Source organism: Lichenostomus cassidix, chromosome 2 (assembly GCF_008360975.1).
Source record: "Lichenostomus cassidix isolate B80296 chromosome 2, HeHo_3.0, whole genome shotgun sequence".
NCBI lineage: Eukaryota > Metazoa > Chordata > Aves > Passeriformes > Meliphagidae > Lichenostomus > Lichenostomus cassidix.
Genome location: NC_139482.1, coordinates 68,756,398 through 68,774,589, shown reverse-complemented (window position 1 = coordinate 68,774,589; position 18,192 = coordinate 68,756,398). Strand labels below are relative to the sequence as shown.

Here is an 18,192-nt window from a genome sequence, read left to right as displayed (position 1 = left end):
CCCGCCTCCCAGGTGTAAAATGCAGAATGACTTATAGGTGGCAGAGCTGAACCTGTTACGTGCAGTGATTTATTTTAATAGCGCCGTGTAAAGCAACAAGTTGTAATATGACAGCTCAACAACCTGTTGGAAAATAATGCATGGCTTCGCAGTTGTGAATTCCTAATGATTTATGTAGCCTGACAAAGTAGTTCAGTCCTGGTCTCTCTTTCCTTGTGTCATAAGCACACCTGGTGCAGAGGTAGAATGGGAACAGGTAGGCAATGCTTTGGGGTTTTGCTATGAGAGAGTTAGTCAAAACCTTAACTTTAGTTTTTACATGTGCTACTGTTCACATAGTAGTGTTGCTTGACCTTTTCTGCATGGTGTGTTTGTAGCCTCTGTCTTACAACTGCTGCTCTCTAGTAAAATCTTTTATTGTGTAGGTTTTGGTTTTTTTTTTTTTCAAATAGTAACTTCAACTTTTTTTAAAATCACCGCAAACCTATACGTTTCCCATAAAGCTTGGGACAAAGTATTCTGTAATTTTACCTAGACATTTTTCTTTTTAGAAAAATTAGTCATCGTTTTTGGGTTTGTTTTTAGGTTTAGGTTATTAGGGTCTTTCCCTCCTTCAGAGTTTTTTTCTTCTCCTTCAACATTATGCTAGATAGAACAACTCAATGAAGAGAGCTATCTGGCAGTAGCTTCTCTGAAAACTCCCTGTTCTGCTCACTGTTTAGAGTCAATTGCAAAATGCCATTTGACTTCATATGGCAGTAGCGCTGGCGTCTGCAAAACAATAACAAAAACATCAGCAGAAATCCAGTGTGGTGCTTATGTTTTATTTCTCATATGTACGCTTCAAATTTTGTGTCCTGGAGTAAGAGCTGGATTGCTCCATGTTTTCTAAAAGCAGTCTTTCTAAATCGGACCTTATTTTAGAATAAATACTTAATGCAGAGTCACTCTGGTTAGGACTATTCTGTTGTGGTCTGGCTCTCAGGCAGTATTAGAGAGGAAGATTAAAAAGGGCAGGTTTAAAAGACTAAGAGGAGAAACAAACAGCCCTACCTTCTATCTCAATCTCTCTTGAATAGAATGTATGTTCCCACACACACACCTGCATTTGTTTCAAAGCTTTGCCATTTCTTCAGTCCGCATGAGTCTTGCATGGTAAATACTGAAGAATGAGAGGTTCTTCTGTTGCTCTGGTTGCTTTCTTGACAACTTTAATAGAAATAATAATACATTTGAAGTCTTGCTGTTCTTACAAAAACCGTAGCAGTTGAGAAAAGCAGGCAACTCAGAAAGACAAAAATAAGAGGAGGGAGACCTCTCTTGGTTCCTTGTTGTTGTTGTCTCCATGTAATGTAAACTGAAATCTTTCAGTAAAGTGTTGTCTTAGCTGTAGGTGCCAATGTTTGTGTTTAAGGGTATGGGAAAAAGGTATCATTCCTTCCAAAACTCATATTTTCTATGATGATGCCAATGGCAAGGGTAGGTTTTTTCCTCTTCCTGCTTTTGTTGTAAATAGCAGTGAAGTAGCGATGATTTGCTAGCTTGCCTTTGATGTTTATTTTATTACTGTTCCACTATTTGTGTGGAAAATGTACACATTGTCTCTTATCTTTATTCAAAGAACTTAAAAAGTCATTCAAATGCTGTAGGTAAACACGTCAGACATAACAAGCTTTTTCACAGCCATACTTCAAGACTAGGAGTGGATGGCAAAGCTGGTTCTGCAAGATTTAAGAGGGGACAGAAGCTTGTACTCAAAACAATACAAAGATAGCTATTAATGGCTGGGAGCAGGGAACCTTTCTAAGATCAGCACTGATTCTTGTGGCTCAATGCCCCCTTGCTGTCTCTGAGCCAGTGCCCATTGTGAACTGTCCCTTGATACCTCTGGTAGCTCTTACCTGAGCCAACGTATGAAGGTGCTTATGAAAGGGCCGTGCAGGGTTTAAATAGAGCCCTCCTGGCCTGAGTGAGGGCAGTTTCAAGCCCATTGCTAATGCTGCCCATGAAACATGAGCAAAGTTGTAAGAAGTGGTGAAATAGTCCAACTACTCCCGTCTCTCACCACTGAGAGTATATGTAACCCCAAGTCTTTTCCTGCTATAGTTTTTTAAAAGGCACTGTATCGCCTTCAGGTTTATAAAGATTAACACAATCATCGGAAAAACTGATTCTGTTAAGTAAACTTCACATCAAAAGCACTTTGATGTGCTGTGTTACAGCAAAGCCAAACACCCCACCCCCATCACCCCAAGAAAAACCTCCTAAAACCTCCAGTGAAGCAATGTAAAAAAATCCAATTCTTTGTTCTAAAATGAAATGTCTCTTCCTCTTTAGATCAGCAGAGCAGGACTTTTTTTGATGTATGATCCCCTCTTTTCCTACCCAAAACAGTACCCAGTCGAAGACAGTCGGAGAAATGCAAATGGTTGCTTGAAAATCATGCGATCAACTTTGCTTCCCATTTTCTGTAATATTTCACTCATTTAATTCAGGAATAGTAAGAGTGTGCCAATGGCTATTTGGAGATAAAGTGGTATAGTCCTTTGCAGTTTGCTCAAGCTTCAAATTACAAAAATATTCCTTACTAAATGCAGCAAAATGCTACACTGTCTGGTGGTTGTGAGTGTATTTTTGGTTAGTTCAGTTATGTTGTCTCCATGGTATTTTAAACCATGGAGACATGGGTTTTTCAGTTGGGCAGACATCGTGCAAAGGTGTGTCACAATATGTTCTTGGTTTAAAGTTTTTAAAAAATTATTTCCTCTGTTTTTTTTTTTTCACCCAGCTCTTTCTTAGTTCTTTTTCCTGCCTCCTGTCTCTCCAGACCACTGACTACGTTAGAGGGGGTCTCCAGGTAAGGTCGTAGAAGAACAACTGGTCAATAAAGGTCTCTGTGGTGACTGGGAAAGTCCTATAGTTAGTAGTAGGCAAGCTTATTTGTGTGTCTGAGTTGTCCAGCACACCAGCTGGACCAAGTGCTCCATCATCTCTTCTCTTCCTCCTCCTGTGGCAAGCTGCAGGAGTGCACTGCCTTGCCAGGAATGATCAAACTGGACAATGCAATTCACTACGTGAGAAACAATAGTTCAGTTCAAAGAGCTCGCTCTGGATGGGCTGCTCGCAGCAGGAGATGTGCCTAGCATGCATAAATGAACTACAGTCTGTGAAGGTTGGCTAATTGCGCTATGTATATTTTTATAGTTGAAGGAAATCCAGCTAGAGACTGAGCTGTAAGAAACGAGGTTAGTGGAAATTCCTTTAGACCTTGAGAGGAAGAGTTTGATCACTGAAGCAGAATGCATGTCTGCGTGAATTCCCTCATTGGGAAAGATTGGCACTTTTTCACAAGGACAGCCATCCCCTGTGGGTAGAGATTTTCTCATGTCTTTGGCAGGTACTAAGAGCTGAATTTACAATGGGGAGTTCCATTTCAACTTTGTTTCATGCAGTCTTTATTTTCTTGGGAGACATTGCTCAGAATGAAATTTTCCCATGCTGAGAGCTTAGAATCACTTCCTCCCTGTACCCACTTCATGTGCCATAAAAAAAGTCTGCATCTAAGCAAATTTTTTTTTCCAGAGTTCTGGGTTGTGACAGAATGGGCAGGGACAGATTTTCTCCTGAGAAGAAAGTGATGTTATTGGTCCTGTTACTAATGCTTAGTACTGGAGAAAAAATTCCAGATTCTTACACCATCCTTTTCATTGAGAAATCTCAGAGCTCTCCCATTTTACATGTGAAAAGGGGTGAAAATAATTTGGGAAGTCAGTAGCAGCCCTGTCTGTAGAACTGAGCTCTCTGGAGCCCTTGTCCTGTGCTGTGTCCACTGAGCTATCCACCACAAAGCCTCACTGGAAAGCGCTGTACCATTTAGCAAGGAGCTGTCAAAATGGAGATTGCTCTGTCCCGAGACTCAGATAATTTATAGCTAATTCTCTCTCTTTTTACTACTGCTGTGTTAAGCCTCCGGGGCTTGAATGAGGTTCCACACTGGCATAAGGTGAACCTCTCTGGAATATATTGCAGGTTTGCAGTCTGAGAAATACGTGACATAAAAGGGTGCAGGGTGAGGTTAAATCAACACAGTATTTACAACATATTTTTTGATGACTTAATTCAGTAACTGTCCCCATAGGCTTTTCTCATGGCTGATTACTTGGTTTCATGTAACTGCACCAAGGGAGAGAAAATCCAAATGGTGATGGGCTTAGGGGCTTGTTGATCTCTTCAAGGAAAAGCTTCTTACACTAAGAAAGAAACTGATATTGGAAGGCAGCACATGTATTGATGATCCTGGATATAATTGTCAGGACAGAATTGCTTGCTAAGGGACAGGCTCCACTGCAATTAAAAGTTACGCTGTGTTGTGCTTGTTATGAAGTTACGATGCAGAAGCCATTTGGTGAAATTCTGTGGCTCTCTGCCAAGCATAGTGAATGGGTTTTGCTACTGGTGCCAAACAAACTTAAAAAGAAACCATCATAGCTTGTTATTGCTGGTGCCCAACCAAATATCTGTTGGCATCAAACTTGGTATTGATGCCAGAGGCTTGCTCTCACTGGCCCGTGATATGAGGAAACACCAGCTGAGCTGTTACAATAGCCTCTTACTGCCTTCAAGTCCATGCATTGATGGAGCAGAGTGAAGAACTTTGTAAGAAAATTACAGCAAAATTAACCAAGAGATGAAGGACTTTGAATATGTGATGGAGACTCATTGAACTTTGCTAGCCCTAGCTGGAGTACACCTAAGCCAACTCAAACCCACATATATTTTACATGGGTAAACAGTGACTGGAGATATGAAGGATATGTTTCAATTCAGCTAAGTTAAAGTACTATTTATAGCACTGTGGATCAACAAATTAATCACCTTGCCAATAATATTCAAGTTGAACAGCAATAAGTATTTAACATTCTTACTTCTGGGTTGGATTTCTTTTGTTGTTTCTTTGTTTTTAAAAAGCTTTTCTGGGTGGAATCAGATGATTTATGTAAGCATTAGCCAAATCTATAAATAAATAATGGTATGAAAACCTTGTTTTATATTTTTTCCAAGACCAAGTGAAATGCATTATAATGGAGCTATTTGGGAGCAGGCTACTGACAGTCAGACTTCCCTGTGGTATGCAGGATTTGGCAGTATTACCCCTAAATGTATCTCTCTTGTGCATTTTCTGTCCTCTGCTGTGTTCCATTTTCCTTCTCTGCAACCCCCTGGTCAGCTCCGGAACACCATTGGTATCTTTGAAAATCTGGTCTGTGATGCTGCTGGCTTACTCCTGGAACAGGAAGCACAGTTACACCGAGGATGCATCCACTGCAGTACCTCTGGTGCTGGGGATGGGGATTTATGTCCTGCAATCTGTGTTCCTGAAACTGGCTGTATTTTCACCACTTTTCGGATGGCAGAGAAATGCAGTAAAAGCTTGAGGAGCTGGTCCTCCTGTTGCTGCAGTGGTAACAAAATCATTAGTTTGTTGAGTTGCATGCACTGTGTATCTAATTTCCAGTTCCTAGGTGAGTTCTTAAGGGATTAGCTGAGTTTCAGTCTCTTTAAGGTGCGAATAAACATCCTGTTGCCTCACACCCATGAAATTTCTTCCCTACAGATGTCAAAGTGCTTTGTGCAGAGTGTTGCTATTTTGGTTCTGTACGTAAGGGTTCACAGATTTTGAATGTCTTGGCCAAAATTACACGATCTAAGATGGGAATAGGACATGAGTTTCCTAATTCCTCCACTACTGCTCTACCTACTAACCCTGTTGTTTCCCTGAACCTTTACATATACTTTAGTAGATTAATAATTAACCTCCAAGTGGGGCACTTTGAAGCAAATGTAAAATGAAACCAAACACTTGTCATGGTTTTTAGTCATACCAGATTTGCAAGTAGGGTGTGTTTAAATGATGCAGGTAGATAAAGTCTTGTAATTTAGATTAGAGTAAAAGTCAGTGCCTTATCAAAGCAAGTGACTAATTAGGAAAACTATTACCTTTTGGAAAAGAAACAGTTGAACTATCACTCAAAATTATTTTAACTAATTGAACTGTACTAGTATTTAGAGTAAAGGCTTGTGCAACTGCTGGGAAAAGAGAAAGACAGAGAGCTTTTCCCAGGAATTGCCAGTGTTCTGGGGGTTTTTTGATAATTTTGCTTTTAGAAAGTTAACAGTACTTGTCATCACTGTGCAAACATGGGGAAGGGAGGAGAGTCCTGTGAGTCATCAGGGAGCCAAACATACAGAATTTAGGTGAAGAACTGGAGCATTTGTATTAAATATGCTGCCTTCATTCTCTTCACCTTACCAAGTCAACAGGACAGCAAAGTCCTCGTAAATGGTTTGAAATGAAGTGAATCTCAGGTCTGTAATAACAGACATTGAGCATTTGGGAACCTGCAAGGGTGGAAACACAAGGGCAAATTCATGGTGTGAAAAGAAAGATTACAATCACACTGTATTTATGTTCAGACAGATACATGCAATTGTGAAGAATCATTAAATAACTGTTAACCACACCTGCACAGAGCCTCTGGCAATGCTGGCTTACACAGAATCTCAAGAACTGCCATGTGCCTGACATCATACCTTTGCAAGGAGAGAAAAATCCTGGGTGTTAGCCCAAGACTGGTAAGTAAAACATAGTCCAGAGGCTTGCGCCAGTTAAATGTCTGCAAGTGATTTTCTGGCGTGTCACACCCAGTATCTTCTGCCCTGTAAACCTGTCAGTAGTCCTGATTTGTTTGCTTAGGACCAGGTCTTACCAAACATCTCCAATTCTTTAATGCAATGGCTCCTTCCCTCTAAGTCAGTCGGACCGTGAGGAGGGAGTAAGTATGCAGGGAGTCTAGCACTAACAGGATCTTGACTTCTCTGAGACTGTAATTGCTGCTGTGACACACAGCTGCTTCTTTGGGTTTTCTTTTTATGTGGATCGTTTTCCTTTTAAAAATATTGGGAGGTTTTAACATTTTTTCGTGATAAAAATGACATTTCAGGACCATTTTATTTTTACTGTAAAAATAAATGGAAGTGTATGGGGGAGGGAATCAAGCAGGGTAAAGGTAGCAGAGGAAAAGGAAAAGGGAGCAAAGCTGAGATGAAGAGGTGAAGATGTGGACAACACTGGAGTAGAGAGCTCCAACTGAGAGCACATTGCAGAGCAGTTCCACTTAGACTGTATAAAATTTTCAGGATGCCCAAAAATCTCCAATTTGACTGCTTCTGCTGGTGGAATTTTTTGGACTGCTCACCTCTACAGCTTTCCTCAGGCTAGGGAGTTCTCTGGCTTTTCATTTCCCATGGTGCTTTTGGAAGCAATTGTCTTTCATCTTCATTTTCTCTCTTGGAGTATACTTTTCCAGTCTTTCATGGCTAGGGGTGGTTGAGGAGTGAAGGATTTTTTTTTGGGGTTGATTTTGGTTTGGTTTTGGTTTGTTTTGTTTTAAACTGAATAAAAATTACAAAAAAAAAAAAAAGCAAACGTGAAGATTGAACATCACTGTATAATTCCTAAAGGGGCTGGGGTGCATCAGTTTAAAAGTTCTTTCTACTTGCTATTTCTTTACAAAATATTTCCTCCTTTTTTTCTTCTAATGAAAATCTCTAGCAACTGTGAAGAATGGGAGATTATGAAAGAGAAACAGAGCATGACTGATACACAAAGGGATTCAAAGAATTGCAGACTTCAGTATTCATATCTGAGAAGTGTAAGCTCTGGCACCTGACGTTGATGGATCAGGCAATGGAGATATTTACTCATCGCTTACAAGAATCCTTATTCATTGCTTGATTTATTTATGCCATAAGGGTTTGGAAGACAGTCCATTTTTGTTCTCCATCTGACATGCAATCAGTGCCAAGAAACTCAGCAAGGTCCAACACAGATTAAAGCTTTTTTTAGGAGTTATCAAAGTGTTATGGGAAAAATGGCCTTCTGCAGTGCTGCTTTAAAAGACAGTCATCTCTGAGTAAATCTTGGTGACTTGGACAGAGTTTATTTCTAAAGCAGGATGTGACACCTGGTACCCTCTTACACTTTCTTTGGCCTTTAAATGTGCTATCATTAAAGTTTGGCCCCTTGAGGAAAATAGGTGTAGTCAGGTGCAGAAGCATTAACTGAATAGGTGGGGCTTTCACTCCAGTGGGCCTGCATTCAAACCTTCAAAACTTTGGCCAGAATCATGACTATTACCAGTTGAGACTTTAATTAAATGGTGTTGGATATGAGAGTTAAACATGGAAACTGTATTCTATTATACTAGCTCGTGTTGCTGAAAGAAATAGAGCCATGCTTCTTGATTGAAGAGACAAAGTCAAATGAATAATTCGCAACAAATAATTAGTCTAAATGTTTCTAAGTGATTCTTACAGAATCTGAGTATGGTTGAGAAAGATCCCTGTTTATTAATGCCATGGGACTCCCTTTCACAAGGGGAAAGTTTATTTGTATAAGATGAATGAGTTAACGTATAGACTTGCAAGTTCTTCTTGAGTCATCAGACCCAGAAAACATGTATGTTGTATTAGTTAGTTGGTACAGTCTTTAAAACAAAAACATTTGAGTGTGCTTTAACTGATGGGTATATGATGACTGACATTTCAGAACCTCTTCTGTGCACACCTACGCTGGCATACTTTTATACATAGGAGTAATCCTAATTAATTTGGGAAAATTACTCTTGTGCATGAATGTATTCATTAGTATTTTAAACACCATGGTATGGTGAATCTTCTAGATACAATCTTGATCTTACACTTAAAGGTGCCCACAACGTCCCATCCGGTCTTTAGGGCTACCTTAGCACTAGTGAAACCAGGCCAGCACCCAGACCTTCCCCTGAGGGCTTTAGCATGGCTAAATTCTCTTCCTTACAAAGAAGTGGCCTCATCTGTGCTGTCTAGATGGAACTGCCCTTTGTCTGTGTTATCTCCTGAATACAGGCCTCTGAGTGGCATGAGAAAGTTCTGGGTTACTGGGGACAGTCCATATCAGCAAGCGTGTTGCAAGTTAAATAGTGCAGACAATCACACACCAGCTCTTGTGTGCATGTCCTGGCTCTTTTTAGTTTGCAAGTGTAAAACGTAACTTAAATAAATGTTTATGTTGATTTTACATCTTGAAGCTTTGAGAAGGTGTTGGTGCTCTCATCTGCTCTTTACAGGAGACAGCAGCACTATCGTTCCCTTCTGCAGTGTAGTTTTGGGGGCGTATTTGCTGTGTTTCTGTCCCAGTGGTGCTGAAGAGTTTTGCCCAAGAACATTGCATGGAAACAGTCTTAGTGTGTTGTGAGTCTTCCCTTTCAGAGGTAAGATTTGATGCAGCCTAAATGTATTTTTTTTATAAACACCATTTTAGTTTGTTAAAAGGAAACTATTGGCCAAGGTATTAAAGGGTTGGAAAGTTATAGCACTAAAAAGAATGGTTTTATCTGAAACAGTAGAGAACGTTGATAATTTCAGAGGCAACAAGAAAGTAAAACCAAAGAACCAAAGACATAATAAGGAGTTTGAACTAAAAATTTGTACCTTTAAAGATTTCTAAATATTTAGAAATATTTAGTAGATTCTGCTTTGCAGGTAGTGAGTAGTCAGTGCTGCTGCCTGAAATTTTAAATGCCCACACATGTTGTCACACCAGGGAATTGTTACAATCTCATCCCAAAACAGGTGATTGTAGTACATGAAGTGATTTTCAGCCTATTACTGTTAACTGAAAGGAAGCCTAACACTTCCCAGGTGACCACCTGGGATGTATTACAGAGCTCTGAAAAGTATATAAGGTGAATTCCAGCCTACCTCCCTTCTCATAAGAAGCACCTAAAATGGAGGTACTCCAGTTTTTACTGCTTGAGATACTCTGTTCATTTATTAAGATAATTTATGAAGAGGTTATTTATGTAAGGTAATTGATTGTGAAAAGAAAAGCTACTTTCATCATTAAATCAAACTTCATCCTGACGTAAAGATAGGATTTAACATATTGAGCTAGACCAAAACATTGTGTAAGGTGAGAGGGATTTGCCCTCAAAATTTATTTGCTGCTTGAAAGCTGCACACTGTGTTCTACCTTGAGCATTGCAGGTATTTTTTCCCTTTACCTGACTGCCACTCTTATCGTCCTTTCTAATAGGACTCCTGCAGAAGAATGTTTTCCATTAGGCTATTTTGTAACATCTTTCTGCGAAGCGCTTGAACATTAGTGCTTGCTCCAGGAAGAGGTGAGTTAAGACGTGTTTTTATGTGTCCTGATGGCTGCCTTGATTAATCAATACTAAAGAGGATGTCTTTATTGACACTGAGCACTTTCCAGAAGTGTTCTTTCCACCATTACTGATGTGTTGCTTAACAGAGCCAGCTTAAGCTTGCCACACTGAGTTTTGTGTTGTTTGCATTGCATTGGTTGGTTACCTCTTTCTGTTAACTTTCCATGCACAATTTAATTAAGCTGTGAATAATGGGATGTGTTATCAGATGGTATGGCATTATTAACTTCAGTGAAGTGTTGCGTGATGAACCAGCTAAAGATCTGGACAATAATTTATATATCCTTCCCATTTAACTGTCAGTGCATTTTGGATGAAGATAACTACCAGCATGTGTGATTGCAACCCTGCTGCTGAAAGAGGTGTGTCTGTTTATGCCAGTGAAGTGCTTGACTGTTGGTATAAATATAATGGCATGGTAATTACTGGTTATAGATACAATGAAGATCAAACTTTTTTTTTTTTTTAATCCTGAACGCTTTTATTCTCCTGGAAGCATGCTTCCTATCTTTTAGTATAAATAACCAAGTATGGCATTTCAGAGTTAGAAAACTGGGTGAAACAAGTCATAATGATTAATTTCTGCAAATATTTTTCTATGTATTAATTGCCTATGTGCTCTGAACAATATTCTCAGGTGCCCTTCTCTTACAAATTATTCATTACTTATTTTAGCTAAAAACCAGCAGCAACTAAAATAACCCCTTTATAATGTCTGTAATGTTCATACTTGCTATTTGTATAAGCAAAATGGTATGGTTTCTTTTCTTTGATAAGATAACCTGTTGAACAAATTAATCTAATGAATTGTGAATAATAGGAAAAATTAGAAATATGCCAACAATATCTAGTTTTAAAGTTGTTTTTCTTCTGTATTTGAAAATTTAAATAAATCTAGTCTGATTTCTTAGTAAAGCAAATAAAATGTGCATATCAATAGAAATCAAACTGCTCTCAAATGTTTTCAGATGGAAGTTGGCTTTCAACAGCTAATGGTAATGCAAAGTTTTCTTGCTCTTTTCAGTTCATACTTCTGGCTGAAAGGTGTGTGCAGAGTGACACAACATGTTGTGACTCCTCGGCAAAATGTTGCAATTAATATTGGTCAAAGTATGTAGTGTTTCAGAGCAGTGCATAATTTGTGATTGCAACAATCTCAAATATAATACAAGCAATGGGAGCATATGAAATGTGTTCAGTGTTTCCATCTCATTCATAATTTTGACTCAGCAGTTCCAGCTGATTATTAGTAGTTTCTCCAACCAGCCTGGGTTGGCTAAGGGAATTCACTTTAACATACTGAAGTGTTTTCATTAAACTTGTCTGTGCGAAAGTGACTTTCTAAATTGGATTCACTGCACTAATCTTGGTGCCTGTGCTATTGTGTATTGCATCAAGCAACAAAATAAGCAAGAAACAAAGTGGTAAAAAATATTTAAACTGGAAGTGAGGCAGAATTCATTAAATGGAGAATATGGACCATGCTCATTATAGGATTTGCTAATGCTCATAAGTTCTTCCAGCTAAATTTAATTTATGCAAATCATTATTTATGAGCAGTTATTATCAACAATGCTAATAACTTCAATAGTACTAATAATAGCTATCTGGACTAATTAACTGTTTTAAATTGAATTTTGTAATATTTGCAAGTTTTCTCACTTTTATGGGAACTAAATGAAATCAGCCCCATTGCTTAACACACAACTCCATTTCATACAGGACAGTTCTGTTTTTGGAGACACTATTTGAAGCAGAAGAAAGTGGTGTTTAAGAAAGCTTCTGCTCGTGCCAACAAAATAGATAGAGGAATAAATTCAACATAAATCCACTGAGCATGTTTTCTCTGTTAGTATGAAACCAATTCATTCTGGTGAAGTGCAGAAGGCTCACTTGAGAGTTTTGTATAGGAAACACTGTGTTTAGATGGGGGAATGCTTTTCTTGTGATGGTTCTTTTCTGTTTCTCTGGTTAAAAAGAAAATGATTTTACAATCTGTAGGCAGTTGTTTGTTTAGGTTTTTTATTATTCTTTCCTGGTTGTAAGGGAAAAAAAAAAAAGAAGAAAAATCCTGACCTGTAAACAGAAAGTAGAAGGCAAGTTGATGGGAGCAGAGAAAAGGGGATCTCCTAGCATTAACTCTGAGCTGCTCAAAATGGTTTTAGGATGACAATGTTGTGCATTAGTCTGCAGATTCCATGGGACCTTGTTCTATTTGGGCAGTGAGGTACCATGCATATGAACCCTATGTAAGGCGTAACAATAAATGTGAATGATAACAATGCAGATAATATTGCTTCTTATAAATAATAATTAGTGCTAATTAATGTTGACTCTATATGTTGTGGCTTGGATGAAACTCTGGCAGGAATTGGCAGACATGCTGATATGAAATCTCCACCCACAAAGATCTGCTGAAAGAGCAGTATCTGGTGTAAGGGGATCTGCCCTTTTAAGTGCAAAGAATACAAAGGTTTTCTAATTTTTTCCCTTTTGCAGAGAAAACAAGCTTGTAGCTTTAGAGTCTTTCTGCATGTGCACGTCTTCAGGAACTGCAGACATGGAACAAACGCAAGATCAGATCTTGTTCCTTCTGCAAGCTTTTATACAGTGTTGCATGTTCACTGGAAATAGCAGATGTAATACTGTGTTCCCCAGCAGTACCGACCCCTTCCCATGGGAAGGTGTAGAAGCCAATGCATTTGTTGAGGACAGGCGATGCCCTTTCCCGAGCTGGGTGGGAGACTGCTGAGCCATTCTGCTGTGTGCCTGTTCCACAAGGTGCAGGAAGGCAGGCTACACCAATTGGTGCCGATAGGGAGGCTGCCGCCTCCTCACTAGGCTTTGGTAAATCAGTATCTGATGTGTGCCCGCACATATGCATACTATTTTCCCTTCACCACTTTCCTCCCACTCTGCTGCCTTCCTCTCCACACTGCCCTTGAGTCAAGAGGTCAGGGCTACCACTTCTCTTTTCACCAGTCACACTTTTCTTTCTGTAGCTTATCCTCTGGTTTTTACTTTCCTTTTTACACGTGGAGAGGCAGCAAGAACCATTTGGCTGATTTAATGTTTTTCTGGGAAGGAAAGGATAACACTTGGGAAAAAAAAAGGATGCCTTTAGGCAAAATGTGATTTTCAATCAAAATCCTTTTTCTTAAGGGAGGGGATTTGCCCCAACAAAGCAGTTTTGCCTGCATTACTCTGAGACACAGGAGTCTGTGTGCTGTCGATGTCAGGGAGGATCAGGGACTGAATGACCAGTTCCCATCATGAAATAATCCAGCTTCAGAGAGGAAGAGGAAGGGGTTGCATGTGGCCTTGTAAACAAGAAGGAAAAGGAGAGGAGGAAGTGTCAGGTTGTTTGTGTCTTGGTGGGGAGAGTTGTAGGGTCTCTGGTGACTGTGTGACCAGAAAGCACCCTTGCTGAGAGCTCTAGACCAGGCAATTTGGTAGAGCAGCTCTGTGTCTGCAGCAGCTGCCTCTCGGGGGGGTATATGCTAGAGAAGAACTGGGCCTGTGAAGCTGTGTTAGCTGGAATTTCAAAGGTGAGATATTCTGTTTTCTTGTTTGTTTGCTTCCCACCGGGGGATCAGTTATATGTTGAGATGACTTGACTTGATACACACCTCCTTAGCAAATACATTGATTCACCGTTTAGAGGATCATGTTTCTTTGTGGTGCAGAGTTATTTAATACAGTATTTGTGGTAGGCTGATGACACTTGTGATGATCAAAAAGAATAAGTTGTGTATTTTTTTAAGAATGTGTTAAACCAGTTCTGTCAAAATAGAGATAATAAATACTAGTAATTGTTTAGTCAGTTGAAAAGGAATAATTCCCCACATTTTTTTGAAATATGGTAGGTAATATTTTGGCTGAATATGTATGAAGAACCTTTACTTACCTCTGCATTCCTGATGCTGAGCGTAGAGTACTGTACTTGTTTTGTATGATTCTGGAATCTGAAAAAATGGAATATTTCCCTGATCATGACAGAGAATGTCTGCATAAAGTAAACTAACTTTACATATTTAGATTTAATCTGGTAAACTGCTCTGGCAGGAGTGAAATGCTAGTTTAGCAAAGGTAGACTGCACCTTCCTTCTTAAGTTGAGGAAGCTGGTATGAAGGTGGGCAGGGACCAGGGAGATGGCACAGGTTCTGCCAGTTTGGTGGAAGGTTGTTAGTGGAAATCCTAACAGACCAGCTTAGGGACTGATCTTACTTAACATTTTCCTTAATGCCTTGAGTGTAGAAGGCTGGAACTGACTGATGAAATTCTCTGCTGACACAAGACAAGGAGACATTGTCAAGGTGGAGATAATGTCCAGTTCTTCCCATACTGTGAGGGAATGTGAGGGCAGGAACAATGAAAATAGACTAAATGTTTAATAGCTGAGGGTTTCTGCCTTTAGTTGAAATGGTTGTTCCCTAGAAGACAACGTAGCACAAGGTGGGAAGGAAAGTGGCAGAGAAAAATTTGGATATGCTAATTGACTACAGAATAACTGTGAGCTTCTGGTGCAATCTGGGAAAAGGCAAATGGAAGCAGAGTGGTCATTAATGGATTAGGTTTGCAATTAGGAGGTTACTAAAAATGAGTTTCTGTTATCTTACAGCTGGAGTGCGAAGAGCAGCAAACCTAACCGGAAATTTATGACGAACAGGGCTCTTGATTCAGAAATTAACATTATCAGGGGACAGTATAATGACACAAGGTGAACGCAGACCTTATTTTCAATCAAAAAGGCATGTGTGCTTTATTTAGCAGTATGGTGCATATAGAAAGGGAAATTACTGTAGACATTGCTGATTAAAAGTCTGAAATACAATAAATTTTAATATTGAATGATGATGATATACCATTTTATTCATCTTAATTTTCATTAATTTCTCCCTGTATGACATATTTTAGACTTTATGGAACTCATTATTTATAATTGGTCTTATGTCAACAAGCAGCAAAGATCAGGCTGTCTGCCTTTACTGACAGCTGGCTTAATTTAGTAGTAATACTTAGCAGTTATGTAGTGCTTTAAAATTTCAAATATTAGCTAATTAGTCATCACACCAATTGCTTTAAATATTATCAGCCTTCTATAAAGATGAGTAAATATCTGTTATCCATATTTCTGAGATGAGGAAATTCAGACGCAGATGGGCTGGTTATGTCCGTGTGCATATTTATATATAGGTATTTCAAAGGCACATATCGTTTCAAGGTCCAACAAGTACTTGTTAGACCTGATTTGGTGTCCTCTGGAGCCAATGGAAATCATTCTAGCAGCTTCAAAGACTCCCCTTGCTGCCTAACTGGATTACCCTGCAAAATCTATCTTCTAAATATTACCCAGCTAGTATGTTATGCTTTGAGAAGAGGTGTGATGAAAAGCACGCCTGTGCTGGTGGTCAGAACCCTTAGTGTGGCTGTAGGGGACAAATGAGCACCAAAAATGATGAGGTTTGCTCTGTACCCAGTGAATTAGTCCTAGAGGTGAGACTCCTTGAGGGCTCTGTTATCTAGGAAAGTAATTAAGGAGCCTGAAAATATTGATTATAAAATGATGATTTTTCATGTGTTCCTAAGCAAGCATCCCCTGTTGACTTTTGGAAGAAGTAGCCAGGTATTTTGACAGTCCTGACATATATTTCTCAGTCTATTCATACATCCAAATGACTTTAAAAACCTGTCCCTACACTTCAGTGCTATGTGGGTGTTAAAACTTAGATATATATATATATATATGTCTGTTGACCTTTTCCTGAAAATTCTGAAACTCAGCAACATGTTTTTTTATATTACTTTTCAAAACCTGAAGTTCTGTGGGGAAGAAAATAGGAAAAGGATGGGAAAAACCTCTTAAGCGCAAGTGTAATGCTGAAAGATCATTGAAATATTTAATAAAGTGGCCAGCAGCTCTGTAGTGTCACCTAAATGTGACATACCTAGCCAAAATTTGACCAGTTATGTGCAGTCTTGTGGTTGAACTGTGTTCCTTGAAAGATGGAAATAACCCTTCATAAATTGAGGATCATATTGTCGTAGGTATTAATTCAGAGTTCTCATTTCTTGAGCATTTACTATGCTTTACATAAGAATTACTTGTTTCTGCAAATGTTCCTGCCCTTAAACTTGTTAGGATTTGTGATGGGTTGCATAAAACTGAGTAAAACCATATGGAAAATGTGCTTTTATCAAAATCTATTATTGACTTTGTTTTTTGATGTTAATGTTTGCTTAATCCTAGTATTCAGTAATGTAGTATAGCCCAAACTTTGAAAGATGAGCTTGGAGTGGGAAAGCAGCACAGACAGCGTTTTCTTCACTGTCCTGCCATTCTGCTAAATACATAATTCTTTCGCCTGCCTTCCCAGCCAGGAATGTCTCAGTATATGGGAAATATCACCAGTAATAAGAACATACAGAACAATCCTCTCTCTGGGTGCAAGCCCTATGCTGTGCTGCCAAACAAAGCTTTTCATGTTTGTTACTTGCTACTCAGCAGCAATTGGGAGATGACAGATGCTGTAAGACCCCTCCTTAGCCTTATTTCTGTAAATGAAAAATGATGAGAAAGGGAGTCGCGTTCCTCCACGTGCCTCAAGGTGTCAGATATTATTGGGGCATTGCAGTCAAACTGGTGTGTTTGCAGTAGATCAAAGAGGTGACATGAGCCAGAGATGAAGGCTGCTGAACCAAACCCCCACCTGCTGCTGCGTGTTGGCTGCACGTGTTGTCAGGATTTCCACTCAGCAGTGTGGGATCGATACTAATGCAGCAGCATGGGAGCTGTTGTGCTGGGTTTCTGTTATCAGGTAACCTTCAGCATGTCAGGGGTAGTTTCTTTCTCACCTTGTGAATCTTAGAATATAATACTACAACATAATAGAATCATACAATTGCTTGGGTTGGAAGGGACTTTAAAGAATACCTAGTTTCAATCCTGCTGCCATGGGCAAGGACACCTTCCACTAAACCAGATAGCTCAAAGCTCCATCCAACCTCACCTTTTGAACTTTTCCAGGGCTGGGGCATCCACAACTTCTCTGGACAATCTATTCCAGTGCTTCACCACACACTCAGTAAAGTTTTTCCCTAGTATCTAATCTGTTCTCTTTCAGTTTGAAGCCATTCCCCCTTATTCTGTCACTACCTGCTCTTGTAAAAAGTCCCTCTCCATCTGTCTTGTAGCTCCCTTCAGGTACTGGAAGGCTGCAGTTAGGTCACCCCAAAACCTTCTCTAGGCTGAACAATCCCATTCTCGGGCTTTATTAATAGGACAGGTGCTCCATCCCTGTGATCATGTCCATGGCATTCTCTGGACTCACTCCAACAGGTCCATGTCCTTCCTGTCCTGGGGACCCCAGAGCTGGGTGCAGCACTGCAGGTGGGGTCTGAGCAGAGCAGAGGGGCAGAATCCCTCCCTTGCCCTGCTGGACATGTTGCTTTGGATGCAGCCCAGGACACATTTGGCTTTCTGGGCTGTGAGTGCACATGGCTGGGCCATGTCCAGCCTCTCACCCACCAGCACTTCCAAGTCCTTCTCCCCAGGGCTGCTCTCAGTTTATCCCCAGCCTGTGCTGATGCTGGGGTTGCCCTGTCCGAGGTGCAGCACCTTGCACTTGGTCTTTTTAAACCACATGGGGTTCCTATGGACTCACTTTTTGAGCTTATCCAAGTCCCTGTGGATGTCATCCTGTCCTTCAGGTGTGTCAGCTGCACCACCAAGCTTGGTGTCATCTGCAAACTTGCTGAGGGTGTGCTGATCCCACTGACAGTGTCAGAATTAATGGAGATACTAAATAGTAGTGGTCCCAATGCAGACCCCTAAGGGACACCACTTGGCTCAGAGTCCCAAAGGACATCTACGACATTGATCACAACCCTCTGGATGTGAAAGGGTGGCCAATTCCTTATCCA

General features: G+C 39.9%; 1 long non-coding RNA gene across 1 annotated transcript in view; it reads left to right on the top strand.

The window, feature by feature from the left end:
- Positions 1–7,495: 7,495 nt before the first annotated feature.
- LOC146441582 (uncharacterized) overlaps positions 7,496–18,192 on the top strand; it is a 163,168-nt gene continuing 152,471 nt past the window's right edge. Inside the window, exons 1-2 of the long non-coding RNA XR_014849973.1 lie at positions 7,496–9,311; positions 10,136–10,223. This is a non-coding gene — a long non-coding RNA (uncharacterized LOC146441582). The remainder of the gene's footprint in view (positions 9,312–10,135; positions 10,224–18,192) is intronic.